A 16,852-nucleotide genomic window follows, 5' to 3' on the forward strand; every position below is an offset into this window, starting at 1 on the left:
ATATAGGTTATATATGTACAATCATATTGAACATATTTCCACATTAGTCCTGTTGTGAAAGAAGAATCAGAACAAAAGGGAAAGACCACGAGAAAGGGGGAAAAGAACATGAAAATAGTATGTTTCCATCTCTATTCAGACTCCACAGTTCTTTCTCTGGATGTGGATAGCATTTTCTATCATGAGTGTTTTGGAACTGTCTTAGATCATTGTATTGCTGAGAAGGCTGAGTCTATCATAGATGATCATTGCACAATGTTGTTGTTAATGTGTACAATGTTGTCCTGGTTCTGCTCACTTCACTCAGCTTCATGTAAGTCTTTCCAGGTTTTTCTGAATTCTGCCCGTCCATCATTTCTTATAGCACAATACTATTCCATTACATTCAGATACCACAATTTAACAGCAATATTTTAAAGACAAATAACTTTGACTTAGGAACAAAGCAATGATCAAACATGACTCCATAGAGGGAAGGGAATTAGCATTTACATAGTATTTACTATTTGCCAGGCATTGTGCTAGACACTTTACAAATATTACTTCATTTGATCTTCACAACATACCTGAGAGGAAGTGCTGTTATTATCCCCATTTTACATTTAAGGAAACCGAGGCAAACAAAAGGTAAGTTTTGTCCAGGGTTATACAGCTAGAAAGGTGTCTGAGATGAGATTTGAAGGAAGGAAGGAATAAAAGGAAAGGAAAGAAGGAAGGAAGGAAAGGAAGGAGAAGGAGAGAGGGAGGGAGGAGGACTTGGGAGAAAGAAAAAGAAAGGAAGAAGGGTTTGGGAGGAAGGAAGGAAGGAAGGAGGAAATAGAATTAGCCCGCAAGTCAGAACACCTAATCATATCAATTAACCACCCAAAAACCTGTTGTGGCTCCTCAATGCCTATCAAATATAATGTAAATTCCTCGTCCTGAAGTTCAAAACCCTCCACAATCTGGCTCTAACTGACATTTCTAGCCTTATATCACAACATTCCCCCTGTATATTCTATATCTAGACCAGCTGAATTGCTCTCTATCTCATGTTCTGGCTCTATTCAATTATGGACTTGAATCACATGGTCTAAAATGTCACACCATATACACACCCCTGCCCACGAATCTCCACCTGCTGAAGTTTCGCCCTTTCTTCAAAGCCAGGTGCTACCTTCTAAATGAAGCCTATTTAGCTAAGTGGTACAGTAAATTGAGTGCTGGGCCTGGAATCAAAAAAATTCATCTTCCTGAGTTCAAATTGAGCCTCAGGCACTTACTAGCTATGTGACCCTGGACAAGTCACTAACCCTGTTTGCCTCAGTTTCCTCATCTGTAAAATGACCTGGAGAAAGAAATGGCAAACCACTCCAGCATCTTTGCCAAGAAAACCTCTAATGAAGTCATGAACGGTCAGACATGACTGAAATGACTGAACAGATTTAGAAACTCAGAGTTGCAAGAGATTTCAGAACTCATTCCTGAGCAAGAATCCCCTTTATAAGCATGACCAATTTCTTGCTTTCTTCCTTTGTCTTTTATTTCTTTCCTTTTCGCTTTTCTTCCTTACTTCCTTCCTCTCCCTTTTCTCTTCCTCCTTTCTTCTTTCCTTTTTTAAAACGGGGTCCCTAGAGTGGTAGATAAGAAAAATTTGCAGATGATACAAAACTAAGAGGAATAGCCTACAACGGTGGTTCCCTTTTAGTGGTTCAAGAATCTCTTAGAGGTTTGAAACAATAGTCCAAAGGGTTTGTGCTAAAAATCATTTAATAATGCCTAAAGCAGTGAATAATTGCCCAATTATGTTACATATATATGCATGTATATATGTATATATATACACATATATGTATATATATACATATATGTATGCATATATATACATTTTCCCTCTGTGACAAGAAGAATGTACACGTTGGAAGAACATAAGCTTATTTTTACAGCAATTCAAAACTGTCATGATCATGTGTGCAATGATCTAGTCTTTGCTCAGTGATTATATCAAACTCTGACTGCTTCTAAGTATAATGTTTTCATGTAGTTTCTCAATCCATAATCAAATTCTTTCCAAAATGCCACATGGGTCAGACACTCGAGTGCAAACCGATTCTCTGTGGATGGTCAGATGCATGTGTAGACTCTCAATTTCATTCCATACACTGCACCAGGGTAGCTCCTTCATTCCTTTCTGCTTCTCTGTAATTGTACCTCATCAACTGTGTAATCATGTGATCAATATGCTTCAAATATTTGCATTCTTATAACACAAATGTCAGGCTGTTTGAAAACCACGATCACTGTGCACGTGTATTATATGCCATTTTGAAACCATCAGGATCATAACAGCCCTTCTGCAGAAACAGACCTGATATTGGCTCTCTTTGAAGTTTTAAGGCTGGTATTTTTTTTCATTTCTTTTCTTTTATTGGATTGGCAGGACAGAAAGTGATGATGGTACAGTAAAAAAAAAATGGGTTATGATGATAATTACATATGCTTTCCTCATACTTAGAGCATATGGTCCCCAAACTGTTAAAATGTTTATGGGTGCTAATCACCACTACTGGATGCCCTATCACATATTGTTATTAAGGTTGAAAGTGGAGTCTTAAGTGTGACAATGTCTTTTTGTTGAATCATCTCAGTCGTGTCCAATTCTTTGTGACCCCATTTTGGGGTTTTCTTGGTAACAATACTAGAATGGTTTGCCGTTTCTTTCTCCAGCTCATTTTACAGATGAGGCAAACCGTTAAGTGGTTAAATGACTCGCCTAGGGTCACGCAGCTAGTAACTGTCGGAGGCCAGTTTTGCAGTTAAGGCTGTTTTCTGATGTAAACTTATCCTCCACTTAATTGCTACTATTCTTATATTTGGTGGATTTTCAAATGAACCAGTTGACAACACCGGTCAGTTATTCAGTAGAGTTTCTGTGAGAATATAGCCAGAATGTAGTGATGGTAAAAGAGATGGACATCACGTCTGAATAGATTCTTTCCTTACATAGTTTACTTAATATATAAACATGCGAAAGCAAAACAAAATAAAGCAATATATGCAATTGAACACTAAGTACATTTATCGTTTAATACCATTAGCCAGTAGAAAAGTAAATATTTTTGTGTAGTTATTCACTCTTTTCAATTGGTTAGGTCACTAAAAAAGTAAAAAAATTGAATTTCTAGCTCTCAGTAAGACAGCCTATAAAATTCTCCTACCATTTTCTACCACATATTTGTGTGAGCTAGCATTTTCATTTTATCCTTGTTTTAAATCAAAATACAAAAATAAACTCAAAGCTGAACCAGATTGAAGACTATGTTTGTCTAAACCAAATATTGGAAATCTTTGTCCAAACAAAAGGTTCCAACACTTAACTTATTATACTCTCCCTTGTATGATACAGTTATTTATGTGTGTCTCCCTCAGTTAGATAGTAATCTTTCTGAGAGCAAAGTCTGTGTCATGTAGATAATTGTATCCACAGACCCCTTGCACAGAGCACAAACATGTATTTGTTGAAGGAAGAAATATATAAATGACAAATTATATGATCTTGTTAAAGTCACTGAGCTACTCTGAGCCTCTGGTTCTTCATTTATAAAATAGGAATGACAGTATGTAGACCATCTACCGCACAAGATTGTCGTGAAAACATTACCATGCAAACTTCTATGTAAATGTGGGTTACTGTTATTATTTCTCACTACGATCAAAAACAGGCACCAAGAAAGTGACCAAAGGGACATGACCTGGACTCAGGATGCAAGGGTTTGATCCTGAGATAACAACAAGGGTCTAAGTTTCACAAAAGAGTTCCCTTAATTTGCCCCACTCAGCTTTTTTTCATGTTTTTATGCCATACAAGATTAACCCAACCTCTAACTCTCTCTATATGTTCTTACTGGTGACAGCTCCCACTGCAGTACCCAGTGGCATTCCACACAGAAATGGCCATTTTCAAGTAGTGGAAAATAGGTGAGATCAGTGGGAAAGACCAATGAGGCTTATATGGGCTGACTAGTATTCCTTCGGCTAATTGGGGGGGTGGGTGATATGGAGGTGGGAATGTCAATTTGGAATAATTTTCTCAGAAGTTAGCCTGGTGGCAGAAACCTTTAATTTTTCCTAGCCAGAGAAGATGCCAAGGAAGGATTGGTTAGTGCAAGATAGAGAGGAAAAGCCTTCACGGTAGCCTTCAACTAATAAACATTCAGCACTATTTTCTGAGCAAAGATGATTTTCGATCTGAGTTTTTGTATCAGGTATCTGTAATTTTTATCTTCTCTCTCACTGTTTAAAGTTCAATGGTCAATTCTCACTAGAGTGAGAATTGTTAGAATGTCTGCCTCTAATGATTCCATACCATCTTTGCATTTCCCATTTCTAATATGTTATTACCTTGTAAATGAATTAGCTGAGCTTGCTAGAAGTATGATTAAAATAAAAAGCAATAGGCTGTGAAAGAGGATCTGGGGAACTCATGCATGAGTGAGTCAGTGGCCACCTAGGACCAAATCAGAAAGGTGCTAATTTGTCTGTGAAGCCTTTTTGTCTTCTCTTTGCCTTCTTCCTTTTTGAGCCTCTCTTCTCCAATCTAATTCCTCATGCTGCCAACCTCAGGTCAAAAAATCATTTTTTAACCACTTAGTAAATGTCAGGCATAGAGAATTAAAATAAAGTCAAAAGTATCCCCTGCCCTCAAAAACCTTCCATTTTTTGGAACTCAAAGTTTTAAAAACAAATGTTAAAAATTGTTTTTACATGCAACTGGGAAATATGATATACAGACAATAGGATATAGAAATCTATCTTGCCCTGCAAGAAAATAGAAGGGAAGGGGATAAGAGGGGTGGGGTGGGGTGATAGAAGGGAGGGCAGACTGGGGGAAGCGGGTAATCAGAATGCACGCCATCTTGGGGTGGGGGGAGGGGAGAGATGGGGAGAAAATTTGGAACTCAAAATCTTGTGGAAATGAATGTTGAAAACTAAAAACAAATAAATTTTAAAAAAGACGAAAGAACCTTCCATTCTATTTGAGGAGACAATACATAAATAACTAGGTAGATACAAGACATATGCGGAAAAGATTGAAGGCATTCTGAAAAGAGGATTCAAGAATGGAGGATAGTGTAGAATTGAGTAGTTTCAGTGAGGAAGAGGTTGAGATTGGGAAGGATAGAGAGTGTTGCCAGTGTAAGGGTGATGGTCTGGGAAAGAATCAAGGGCTTAAGGGAACAGAGGTCACAGGGTTAGGGGTTGTAAGTTAAGGGGAAAGATGAAATGATAAAAGATTAGGATCAGGGAAAGAAATTTCAGAATTCATGAACATGGAAGTCATGGATAATGGCAAGATCAAGGGTGTAATAATCTCTGTGTGCAGAAGATATGGAATGGAGAAGTCGGTTATAAAACCTGAGTAGATTAAGGAATTAAGGAGTTAGGATATCTGAAGGAGCATGTGGGTTGAAGTGTCCCACTGTGAGGACATGAGATGAAAAGGAAAGACTGTGATCCAAGGACTGAAATCACTAAGGAAGGAAGATATCCTGAGGGTTAAAAAATAACAGCCACTAGGATCTGGAGTAGGTGATAAATTTAGAGAGCTCGAACCTCAAAGGAGGAGAGATTGCTTAGTGAAGATGGTAGAGGGAGAATCTGGAAATGGCAAAGGGGAGAAAGGAGTGACCAGTGAGTTGAGGGATATGACAGAAAAGAGTAGCCAGTAGTGGCAGGCAGGGGTGGCAAGGGAAGTGGTGGGAGTTAAGTCTTGGTGAGACTCAGAAGGTGGAAGAAGTAATGACAGGAAGCTTGTTCAATAATGGAATAGGCATTCTAAAGGGCACAGTAAAAGGATTGGGCAGGTCTGGAGTGGGATCTTGGGAGGTGGAGAGGTCTGAGGGAACAGCAAATTGGGGATGAGGAACAGAGTTTGTATACGGGAAGCCAGGGATTCAGAATCGTGGGCATGGCAAATGTATAAAGAGATGGTATGACTGACAACCTTAAAGAGTGAGTCTGAACAAAGTATCAGTGGCTGGATGCAAAGAAGTCAGTTGAGTGAGGCAGGAAATGAAACAGGATAGATCCTCCCTTGAGGTTCAATATGGTGGCAGGTGGGGATACTTTGTCCCATATAGGCTCCAGAAGGCCTGAATCAGAGCAGGCAGGAGGAGACAAAGGTATGACAACGTGGTCAGGATGCCAGAATGCCATGCATGTCCTGAAGAAGACCTGGGGGTGGGGGTGTGTTGGCAACCAAAAATGGGCTCCTTAGCACTTAGTCAACAAGCGGCCTTGACTAGTTTGGCTTTTTCCCCTGAACTGAATGCTGTTTGTATGTTGGACTGGAGTAAGCCTGTCGGCCCCTTCACCTTGCTTCCCTTGCTTAAGCTGATGGAAAGAACCTGTGCTTTCCTGGTCAACCCCTTCACCTTGCTTAAGCAGATTGAAAGAACCTGTGCTTTCCCCGGCGTATCTTACACCCCCGCAAAAGCCGGATGGTTAAAAGCAGCTCCCGTTGGAGCCAGAGGCTGCTATAGCCACAGCCACAGCCGAAGCAGGAGCTGCCAGTGGCAGAGCTGACCTAGGGGAGGAAGCTGAACAAGGACTTCAGGCCAGTGGGTAATCTTTTTACCATAGAGGGGGAAGCATGATTTTGCTTTATGCAATCATGCTTCTCTGTAGCCTCCTGGTTACTCTTTCAAGGCGTACTTATTGGGCCTGGAAGCTTTTGATCAATATATCAAAATGGGGTTGCTGGTTCATGGGTTGGTTACTGTGGAGCCTAAATATATGTTTTGATTCTTCTGCCTTCTACTTTGAGAGTTTCTTATATCCGGCGGTTCCGAACCTTTCAGACATGTTTATGATCCTCTTTGAGATTATAAACTCTGCCCTCCTAATACAGGGGGGAGAGAAGAAAGAACCAGTTTTATCCCTGCATAATGTCTTGGTTCTGGAAATGGTCCTGGAGCAGAGTGCCAATAAAATGGCAGGTGGGCAGTTAGCCATGATGAAGAAGGAGCTGATAAGAAGCCTGTCCAGTTAGAAACAAAGCACCTGACCAATCACCAACTCTTTAGTATGTATTAGTTCAGTGTGAGTCCCCTCTAGGGATATTTGCATTTTACAAGAGGAGTCTAGAGAAGGAGGCAGATTCTGGCTCAAGATATGGAAAAATTTCCTAACAATTATAGCTGCCCCCAAAATGGAGTGAGCCTCCTTGCAAGATAATGATTCCCCAGTGACAGAAGGACCTTAAGAGAAGGCAGCAGATGACCCCTCATTAAGGATGTTGTAGAGACTCCTATTCAGGTATGGATTGATTGGACTAGATGCCCTCTGGGTGCTTTCCAACGCTGAAATTCTATAATGCTTAATCTGTGGGATTTCAGGCCCTTTGGAGAGATTTTTTCTCCCTTTTCTTTTGAGCAAGGGGACTTTCTCGGATCCCTTCAAATCACACAAGATAGAAGTGGCCACTGATTTTGCCCCTACCGGCCAGTCTTGAAGTCAGTCACCCCACATCCAACGCATCCAGGTTTCCCGGGAGCAGAAACAGGTGTTTGTTCGTTTGTTTGCTTTTAGTCCCTCTAAGAAACCCCCGATCTCACTCAGCCAAGGGCCCTTCAGCAGTTTGCCCAGAACCTCAGCCACTGCGTTTCTGAAGTGAGTCAGCGGGGCCAGGGGGATTGATCTTGGACGCTTTCCTTGGTTGCTGCAATATCGATTCTCTCAGTCTCTTTTTTGCTAGGGATATCAGTCTAGTGTGTTCCTGGGATTACTGCATTTTAACCTCTCACCCTAGTCTAGACGCACTTCAGTTTCCGCTGTCCCTTTGAAAGGAGAAGATGGAGCCCCTTGTGGTCCTCCGGAGCCGGCCAGATTTCCAGGAACAGATGGTGGGATCGCCTGGCGGCTCCAGCACCGCCAAGCTGCCTCCCACCAAACCCGGCTGAGTGAATTATTAAAGAGGCAATTTCCTTTCGTCTTTCCAGTAAAATCTCTCCATGCACTGAGATCCCCTGCATTCCTGTCATTGCCCAGGGCAGGGGCACCCACATAGTCCTCAATATAGGCTTGCCCTGCCTGGCCCCTAAAACACAGGGAAGAGCATGCTGCAGGAGGGTGGATGCTCCTGGACCTGGGGGAGGAGGGACAAGCTGAGAAGATCTGGGAGTCCTGGGAATCTCCAGGGGAGGAATGTAGATGACGGCACTGGTAGAATGTTAGAGGTAAAAGGAGTTTTAAGAGTCATCTGGGCTAACCCTCCCACTTTGCAGACAGGGAAACTGAGGCCGGAGAGTTAAGTTGGACTAGAAGATTTCTAAGTGTGAAAGCAGAAAGAGGACTGGATTTGGAATCAAGGTACCTGGGTTCCAATCCCAGCTCTACCACAGACTAGTTGTGGGACTTGGACACATTACAGCCTCCCTGAGCCTCGGTTTCTTCATCTGTAAAATGATGGGATTGGACAAGGTGACTTTTGAGATTCCTCTCAGTTCTACCAGTCAGTGCCATAGTGTCAGTGGCAGAATCGTTTTCCGGACTCCAAAGCCAGCATTCTTTCCACTATATTGCATTTTCTGCCATTTGAGTGAATTCCGGCTTTATTAACATCTGCTGAGTGCGATGTATTCTGCTAGGCACAGAAGATAAAGATGAAACATTTCGGTGTTTGCCTTCGGGGTATTTACAACCCAGCCGCGGGATAAGACGAGAGAGAGGGATACTTTTTGTTATCGTCCTGCCTTTGCTGCTATCTTGTCTGACTCTTTGTGATCTCTTTTGGGGTTTTCTGGGCAAGGATCCTGGAGGGGGTCGCTATTTCCTTCTCCAGATCATTTTACAGATGGGGAAACTGAGGCAAATAGGATGAAGTGGCTTGCCCAGGTGTCTGACCCTAGATTTGAATTCAGGTTTTCCACCTCCGATCCTGACACTCTAATGCACCTCGGTGCCGCCTAGCCTCGCCTAGTTTGACACAATTGTAAAATGACAGAATCGGGCCTTGAATCTGTGTTTTATGACTGACTCTAAAATTCTTTCTGTCATTGCGCTTGAGGGGATTGGACTAAATGATCTCTGAGATCCCTTCTAGCGTGAATACTTTATGTGGCTGGTCCCGGAGAAAGAACGCTGGATTTGGCCACACGGAATCTAAGTTTGTTGTCCAGCCCTGCCACTCACTGCTTATGTGACAGTGAGGAAGTTGCTTAAACTTTCTGGCCTCAGTTTCCTCCTCTGTAAGCGAAGTGTTTAGACTCCATGGTCTCTAAAATCCTTTCCACATCTAAACCCCACAAGCCTCTCATAGAAGGTAGAACTGACAATTCTGATTAAGTAAAATGGAGGCTTTTTCACACAAACAAAACCAATGCTGCTAAAATTAAAAGAGAAATAAGTATGTAGGGAAAAAATTTTCACAGAAAGTTTCTCTGATAAAGGTTCGATTTCTAAGCTAAATAAATTAGTTAACTAGTTAAATTTTATAAGAATAAGAGCCATTCCTTAAAGGATAGGAACTGGTAGTTTTCAGAGGAAGAACTCTAAACTATCAAAAGCCATATTTTTTTAAAATTTATTTATTTAACATATTTAGTTTTCAGCGTTGATTTTCACAAGAGTTTGAATTACAAATTTTCTCCCCATTTCTACCCTCCCCCCACTCCAAGATGATGTATATTCTGTTTGCCCTGTTCCCCAGTCAGCCCTCCCTTCTGTCACCCCACTCCCCTCCCATCCCCTATTCCCTTCCTTTCTTGTAGGGCAAGATAAATTTCTACGCCCCATTGCCTGTGTATCTTATTTTCTAGTTGCATGCAAAAACTTTATTTTTTTTTTATTTTTGAACATCTGTTTTTAAAATTTTGAGTTCCAAATTCTCTCCCCTCTTCCCTTCCCATCCACCCTCTCTAAGAAGTCAAGCAATTCAACCTAGGCCACACATGTATCATTATGTATAACCCTTCAACAATACTCATGTTGTGAAAGGACTCACTATATTTTGCTCCTTCCCAACCCATCCCGCTTTATTGAATTTTCTCCCTTGACCCTGTCCCCTTTCCAAAGTGTTTGTTTTTGATTACCTCCACCCCCATCTGCCCTGCCCTCCATCATCCCCCCCTTTTATTTTATCTTCTTCTCTCTTCTTTCCTGTGGGGTAAGATACCCAACTGAGTATGTATGGTATTCCCTCTTCAGGCCAAATTTGATGAGAGCAAGATTCACTCATTCCCCCCTCACCTGCCCTCTCCCCTCCTCCCACAGAACTGCTTCCTCTTGCCACCTTTATGCGAGTTAATCCACGACATTCTATCTCTCCCTATCTCCCTCTCTCAATATATTCCTCTCTCATCCCTTAATTTGATTTTATTTCTTGTAGATATCTTCCCTTCATCTTCAACTCACCCTGTGTCCTCTCTCTCTCTCTCTCTCTATATATATATATATATATATATGAATCATACACATCTTCTTTCTATGTAGGAATGTAAACAAAACGGTTCAACTTTAGTAAGTCCCTTATGATTTCCCTTTCTTGTTTACCTTTTCATGTTTCTCTTGGTTCTTGTGTTTGAAAGTCAAATTTTCTATTCAGTTCTGGTCTTTTCACTGAGAAAGCTTGAAAGTCCTCTATTTTATTGGAAGTCCATATTTTGCCTTGGAGCATGATACTCAGTTTTGCTGCGTAGGTGATTCTAGGTTTTAATCCTAGCTCCATTGACCTCCAGAATATCATATTCCAAGCCCTTCAATCTCTTAATGTAGAAGCTGCCAGATCTTAGGTTATTCTGATTATGTTTCCACAATACTCAAATTGTTTCTTTCTGGCTACTTGCAATATTTTCTCCTTGATCTGGGAGCTCTGGAATTTGGCAACAATATTCCTAGGAGATTTCTTTCTGGGATCTATTTGAGGAGGCAATCTGTGGATTCCTTCAATTTCTATTTTGCCCTGTGGCTCTAGAATATCAGGGCAGTTCTCCTTGATAATTTCTTGAAAGATGATATCTAGGCTCTTTTTTTGATCATGGAAAGCCATATTTTTTAAAGCTCTAAATCACTACTAATTAGAAAAATGTAAATTAATGTAACTCTGAACTTTCACCTCACACCAATCAGACTGGCAAAGTTGAAAAAAAGGAAAAAGATAAATGCGGGATGATTTGGCAGGATTTGAAGTTTGGTACACTCTCTCAGAGAGAGTAGTTAGTATTCTTTCCACTAGGTCACAATGCCACTGTTTTAAGTATTTTGAGGGTGGGGGACATAATACAAACCCCTTAGAAGAGGGGGAAACATCATGGAGCGTTTGGGGGTCACTGATGTTTGTGGAGCTGTGAACTGGTCCATTTATTCTAGTAAGCAATTTGGAACCTAACCCAAAAGTTATTAAACTATGTATTTCCTTTAACCCAGTGATACTACTACTTGGTTTATACCCCTAAAGAAATCAGAGAAAGAGAAAAAGGGACCTATAGGTATAAAAATATAGCAGCTCTTTTTGTTTTTTTGGTTTTTTTTGTTTTTTTTTTTAGCAGCTCTTTTTGTAATGGCAAAAAACTGGAAATTAAAAAGGGTCCAACAGCTTGGGAATGGCTAAACAAGCTATGGTATATGAATGTGACGGAATACTATTATGCTGTAAGAAACAATGAAAGGGATGGTTTCAGAGAAAACTGGGACAACTTATGTGAACTGATATAAAGTGAAATAGGCAGAAGCAGGAGAACAATTTTTACAATAGCAACTTTGTAAAGACAAAAAAAGACTGAAAAATTTAAGAACTTTTAGCAACACAATCAGTAAACATAATTACTCCAGAGGATTCGTGAAGAAACAGCCTATCCACTTCTGGGGGCGGGGAGGAGGATGGTTCTTCATTTATATATACATATGTGTGTGTACTCTACGTATATACACACATGCATATATACACACATATGTACACCTCCTGGGATAGATAAGATGGTTCTTCATTCATATGTATGTGTGTGTATATATATATATATATATATATATATATATATATATATATATATACAGAGAGAGAGAGATACGTATGTGTGTGTATCTACATATATATACATAGAAACACACATAGACACACATGTGTATATGATACACACATAAAGTACACACATGTTACATGTATATGCACATACACATCCATGTGTGTATGTTTGTACATGACCACTGACTGTGTTGCTTGATTATTCATGTTTGTAATTGGGATTTGTTTTTTTTTCTTTCTCATGGGGGTGGGAGGGAGATGAGAGGGAGATAAATCAGAGTTCATTCAATTGAAAAAAAGGAAATTTAATTTTTAAAAATCCTCTTCTTTCAGCAGCTAGGTGAAGTTAGGCCTGGCTCAGCAGTGAGTAGGTAAGCAAGGCTTTCTTGAGGTTGTATCTGGAACTCTCTGCAGACAAAAAGGATACCTAACAGAACAAATGCAAGTTGGCCTGTGGAAGACATGAAAACCCACTACTGTCTTTCCTCTATTTTTCCCCCACTTCCTTTAACTATGCAATTCACTTTTAATCAACAAACATTTGGGAAGCACCTACTATGTGCCAGGCACTGAACCAGGCCCTGAGATACAATGAAACAGTCTTTGCAATCAGACAGCTTACATTCTACCAGAGCACAAAGCATGTATGCAAATAAGCAAATATATGCAGATGTAAAGTATGGGGCAGAGCACTAGCAGCTGGGGGAGGGGGTCAGGAAATGTCTCATGGAGGAGGTGGCATTAGCTCACATTTGCTTGCAAAGTGCTTTAAGTACATTATTTCATTTAATCCTCCCAAGGACTCTGGAAGGGCGATGCTAGCCTCATCTCCCTTTTATAGATGAGGGAACTGAGAAGACTCTGAGAGGTTAAATTACTTAACGATGGTCACACAGTCAGCAAGTAGGATTTGAACCCAAGACTTCTTGACTCCAAGTCTAGCACTTTGTCACTTCCCATGCTTTCTCTCTTCCCTGGGAAGTACCAGCTCCAGTTATGGCTGGTAGGTAGGAGGCTCCTGCCCCTACCACCCTATTCCCATGCTATCCTCCCTCCAGATACCATCTCTGCTTCCCTAAGTGCTAGGTAATAATTTCCCCTAAATAAGGGGAAGTTAGTAGAATGACCTCCTTGAGGGCAAATCTCATTTCATTGTAGCCCCAGTATCTAGTACAGTGCCTGGAACATAGTAGGCACTTAATAAATGTCTCTGAAATTTAATTGCTTGTAGTGCTGGGTCATTTCTATGTCATTCAGAACCCTGGGACATCAGTATCTCCATTCTGGTCACTGGAAGCCTTACCCAACCCAGCCCAGTCTAACCTTCTCTGGTCTTGCTCCTAACACTTGGGCACATAGTAGGTATTCCATAAATATTTATTGGGTAGTGTTTGATTGAAAGTCATGCAAGTTGGAGCGCAGAAGGCTCCCACTTATGGCTGGAGGTTCCACAGAAGCATCTGACTACTATGTAGATGGTCTTCCTCTGAGGACTGGTCATAGAGGTGCCTATAGGGTAGAACTTGGTCTCTAGATAAAGACTAAAGAAATCCCATAGATTTCAATGTGATCTATAAAATGCAAATAGAAACAAAACAAGTAAACCTTGAGAGCGGTTTCATGTAATACTTCTCAAGCATCAGGATTCCATGATTTGGGCACTCTCTCTACCAGGATAGATGGCAGCCCTGCCATGCTTTGACTGGACTCCATTAGTTCCTGATACCAAAAGAGAAATTCAATTCATGAAATCCAGCTCTCTGGAGAGGGGCTTCTCTACCTTTAACTGGACAGGTCACCAGAGAAGGAGCCTACAGTTCTCTGCTGTCCCCTAGGCAAAATCATTCCAGCTCTGGAGGACCTACTAGAGCTTGACTTCACTGGCCCTCCCATGCTTTAATGAGACATCAGAGAAGGGCATCAGTGAAGGAGGTGCAAAATATCCATATTAACAAAGGTTAGGAAAGGCAACCTAAGAGAGTGGATAGAGAACCATACCTCAAAGGAAGGAAGGTTCAAGTCTTACCTTGGACGGAAACTGGCTAAGTGACCCTGGGAAAGTCACTCAATTCTTCAGTGTCTCCAGGAACTCTCTGAGGCTGTAATTTGCAAAGCAGGTGCTGCAGTTTCCAGACTAAGAGCTCCCTACACCAGTAAAATCACAGGTCCTATAAAAAATAAAAATAAAAAGAATTATATACAGGCATACCTTGGAGATATTGTAGATTCACTTCCAGACTTCTGCAATAGACTGAATATCACAATATAGTAAGTCACATGAATTTTTTGGTTTCCCAGTGCATATAAAAGTTATGTTTACCCTCTGCTGTAGTCTATCGAGTGTGCAATAGTTTTATGTCTAAAAACAACACACATATCTTAATTTTAAAAATGCTTTATTGCTAGAAAAAACGTGCTAACCATTATCTGAGCCTTCAGCAAGTCGCAATCTTTTTTGCTGGTGGAGAGTCTTGCCTGGATGCGGATGGCCGCTCTCTGACCAGTGGGGTGGTTGTTGAAGATTGGGGTGGCTATGGGAGTTTCCTAAAATAAGACAATAATGAAATCCACTTCATCAATCGATTCTTCCTTTTACTTGAACACTTAGAGACTATTGTAAAGTTATTAATTGGCCTAATTTCAATATTGTTGTGTCTCAGGGAATAGGGAGGCCTCAGAAGAGGGAGAGAGAGGGAGAGAGGGAGGGAGGGAGAGAGATAGAGAGACAGAGAGAGATAGAAAGAGAGACAGAGAGAGATAGAAAGAGAGAAAGAGAGAGAGAGAGAGAGAGAGAGAGAGAGAGAGAGATATTGGCTGGTCAGGGGGAACAGTCAGAACACACACAATAATTACCGATTCAGTTCACCTTCTCATGTGCAATTCATGGCGCTCCACAATTACAATAGTAACACCAAAGATTACTGACCACAGATCACCATAACAGATATAATAATAATGAAAAAGTTTTAAATATTGCAAGAATTACCAAAATAGAACACAGAAACATGATGTGAGCATCTGCTGTTGGAAAAATGGTGCCCACTGACTTGCTTGATGGAGGGCTGCCACAAACCTTCAATCTATAAAAAATGAATTATCTGTGAAGCGCAATTAAGTGAAGCCCAATAAGATAAGGTATGCCTGTATATGTGTGTAGGAGGTAGGCCTAGGCAAGGGTAACAAGGTTAGAAACCTTTCTTCTGGCACCGAAGATGTCTCACTCTACAAGATATAAACTTCAATTCAATGTTAGTTTAATACCTATTATGTGCCAAGTACTATACTAGGCCGACAGAGGCAAAGATGAAAACTAAAGAGGTCCTGTCCTCAAGGAGCTTACAATTAAACTTTGCTGGGGGAAGACATGAATTCAGATAAGCAGATGCAAAATAAATAGAAAGTAATTTGGGGTACCAATTGATACCACATTTGAGACTTTCTTCTCTCGTTGCTGATAGATCCTAGACAGGAAGCAATCTCCTCTTGGATTGGCTACTCAATGGCCTATTGCTACCACATTAAAGATGATGCCTTTGTAATATCAATTAAGTTGGGACTTTCTTACTGTTTTAAAATGATTAATTAAGTGTCTTTGAGTCTTACTAGGTGCTAAGCCCCAGGCCCAAACCCCTAAATCTATGTGGGTGTGAATCAGTGACCAAGGTGGGGCCCCAGGTGGGGCTAAGGGAGGGCCTGGTTTACATGGGTTTCAGTGGCATGTTTGGGACATCAGAGGCTTTTAGATCATGTGGGCTTAAGTCGCCTGTTTGTAATGATTTCAGGTCATGTGGGTGAGTCGTATGTGTGAACCTTGACCCTGAAAAAGATATAAAACCAGGGGCTGGCTTTCTAATTTTTGGAGCTCTTACCCACAGCCATGGTGGCACGAGTGACTCAGAGCCAGCCCTCATTATGAGCTCCTAGGCTGAACTTAGGTGTTCGTAACTATGAATTGTATTTGGTCTGTCTGTTGATGTTTGTAATTTGTTTGTATTTGCTCCAAAGTTCAGGGAGTTTGCCCGAATGTCCAGACTTGGTTTTCTTGGTAACTATGAATTGTATTTGGTCTGTTTGTAATTTGTGATTTGGTCTGTTTCTAATGTATCTTTGTATTTGTATTTGCTCTGAAGTTCAGGATGCTGGCTTTTTCCCCTGAACTAAGTGAATGATGTTTGTATGTTGGATTGAAATAAGATTGTTAACCCCTTAATGTTGCTTTCCTTAGTAAAGCAGATCAAAAGAACCTGGGCTTTGGCAGCATTCTTGTTGGGCTTGTGTTGGTTTTTCACCCCCACAACAGCTGCTAGCTGGATTGTTGAAACAGCATTGAGACCCCTTCATGGAACCAAGTGCCTCTCACACACATACACCCAGAAAGAGGAACATGACCCTAGGAAAGGAGGAAACCAGATGGCCCCACAAATGATAGCAGCTGGGGGAGTCATGAGGAACCGGGAACCAAGCATCCTTCATAGGGAAGGATTACCTGGACAATGTTGAGTTCCTCACACCAAACATGAGCTAGAAAAATTGAGCAACAAAGAAAAGTTTGACCATGGTATGAAGGAGTAAAGAAAATCCAGCCTTGCTCCTCTCCCCAACTGTGAGTTATACAGAATGTGCAGGAATCATGGAAGTAGGATTGACCCTAGAAAGCCCTAGTTCTTTCCCCTGGCTGAGGGTGGGCATAGTTTCAATTCTATCATTGCACTCTAAGTCAGGACCTTGGGGCTCACCGAAGGGTTTGGAACTGGGGAATCATGAGAGAGTTGTAGATTCACAGATTTAGATCTGGAAGTAATACCATAGGACATCTAGTCCAATTTTAATAAAATATCTAATCTTATTTTATAG

The sequence above is a fragment of the Trichosurus vulpecula genome, chromosome 1 (genome assembly GCF_011100635.1).
Source record: "Trichosurus vulpecula isolate mTriVul1 chromosome 1, mTriVul1.pri, whole genome shotgun sequence".
In the NCBI taxonomy this organism is placed as follows: Eukaryota; Metazoa; Chordata; class Mammalia; order Diprotodontia; family Phalangeridae; genus Trichosurus; species Trichosurus vulpecula.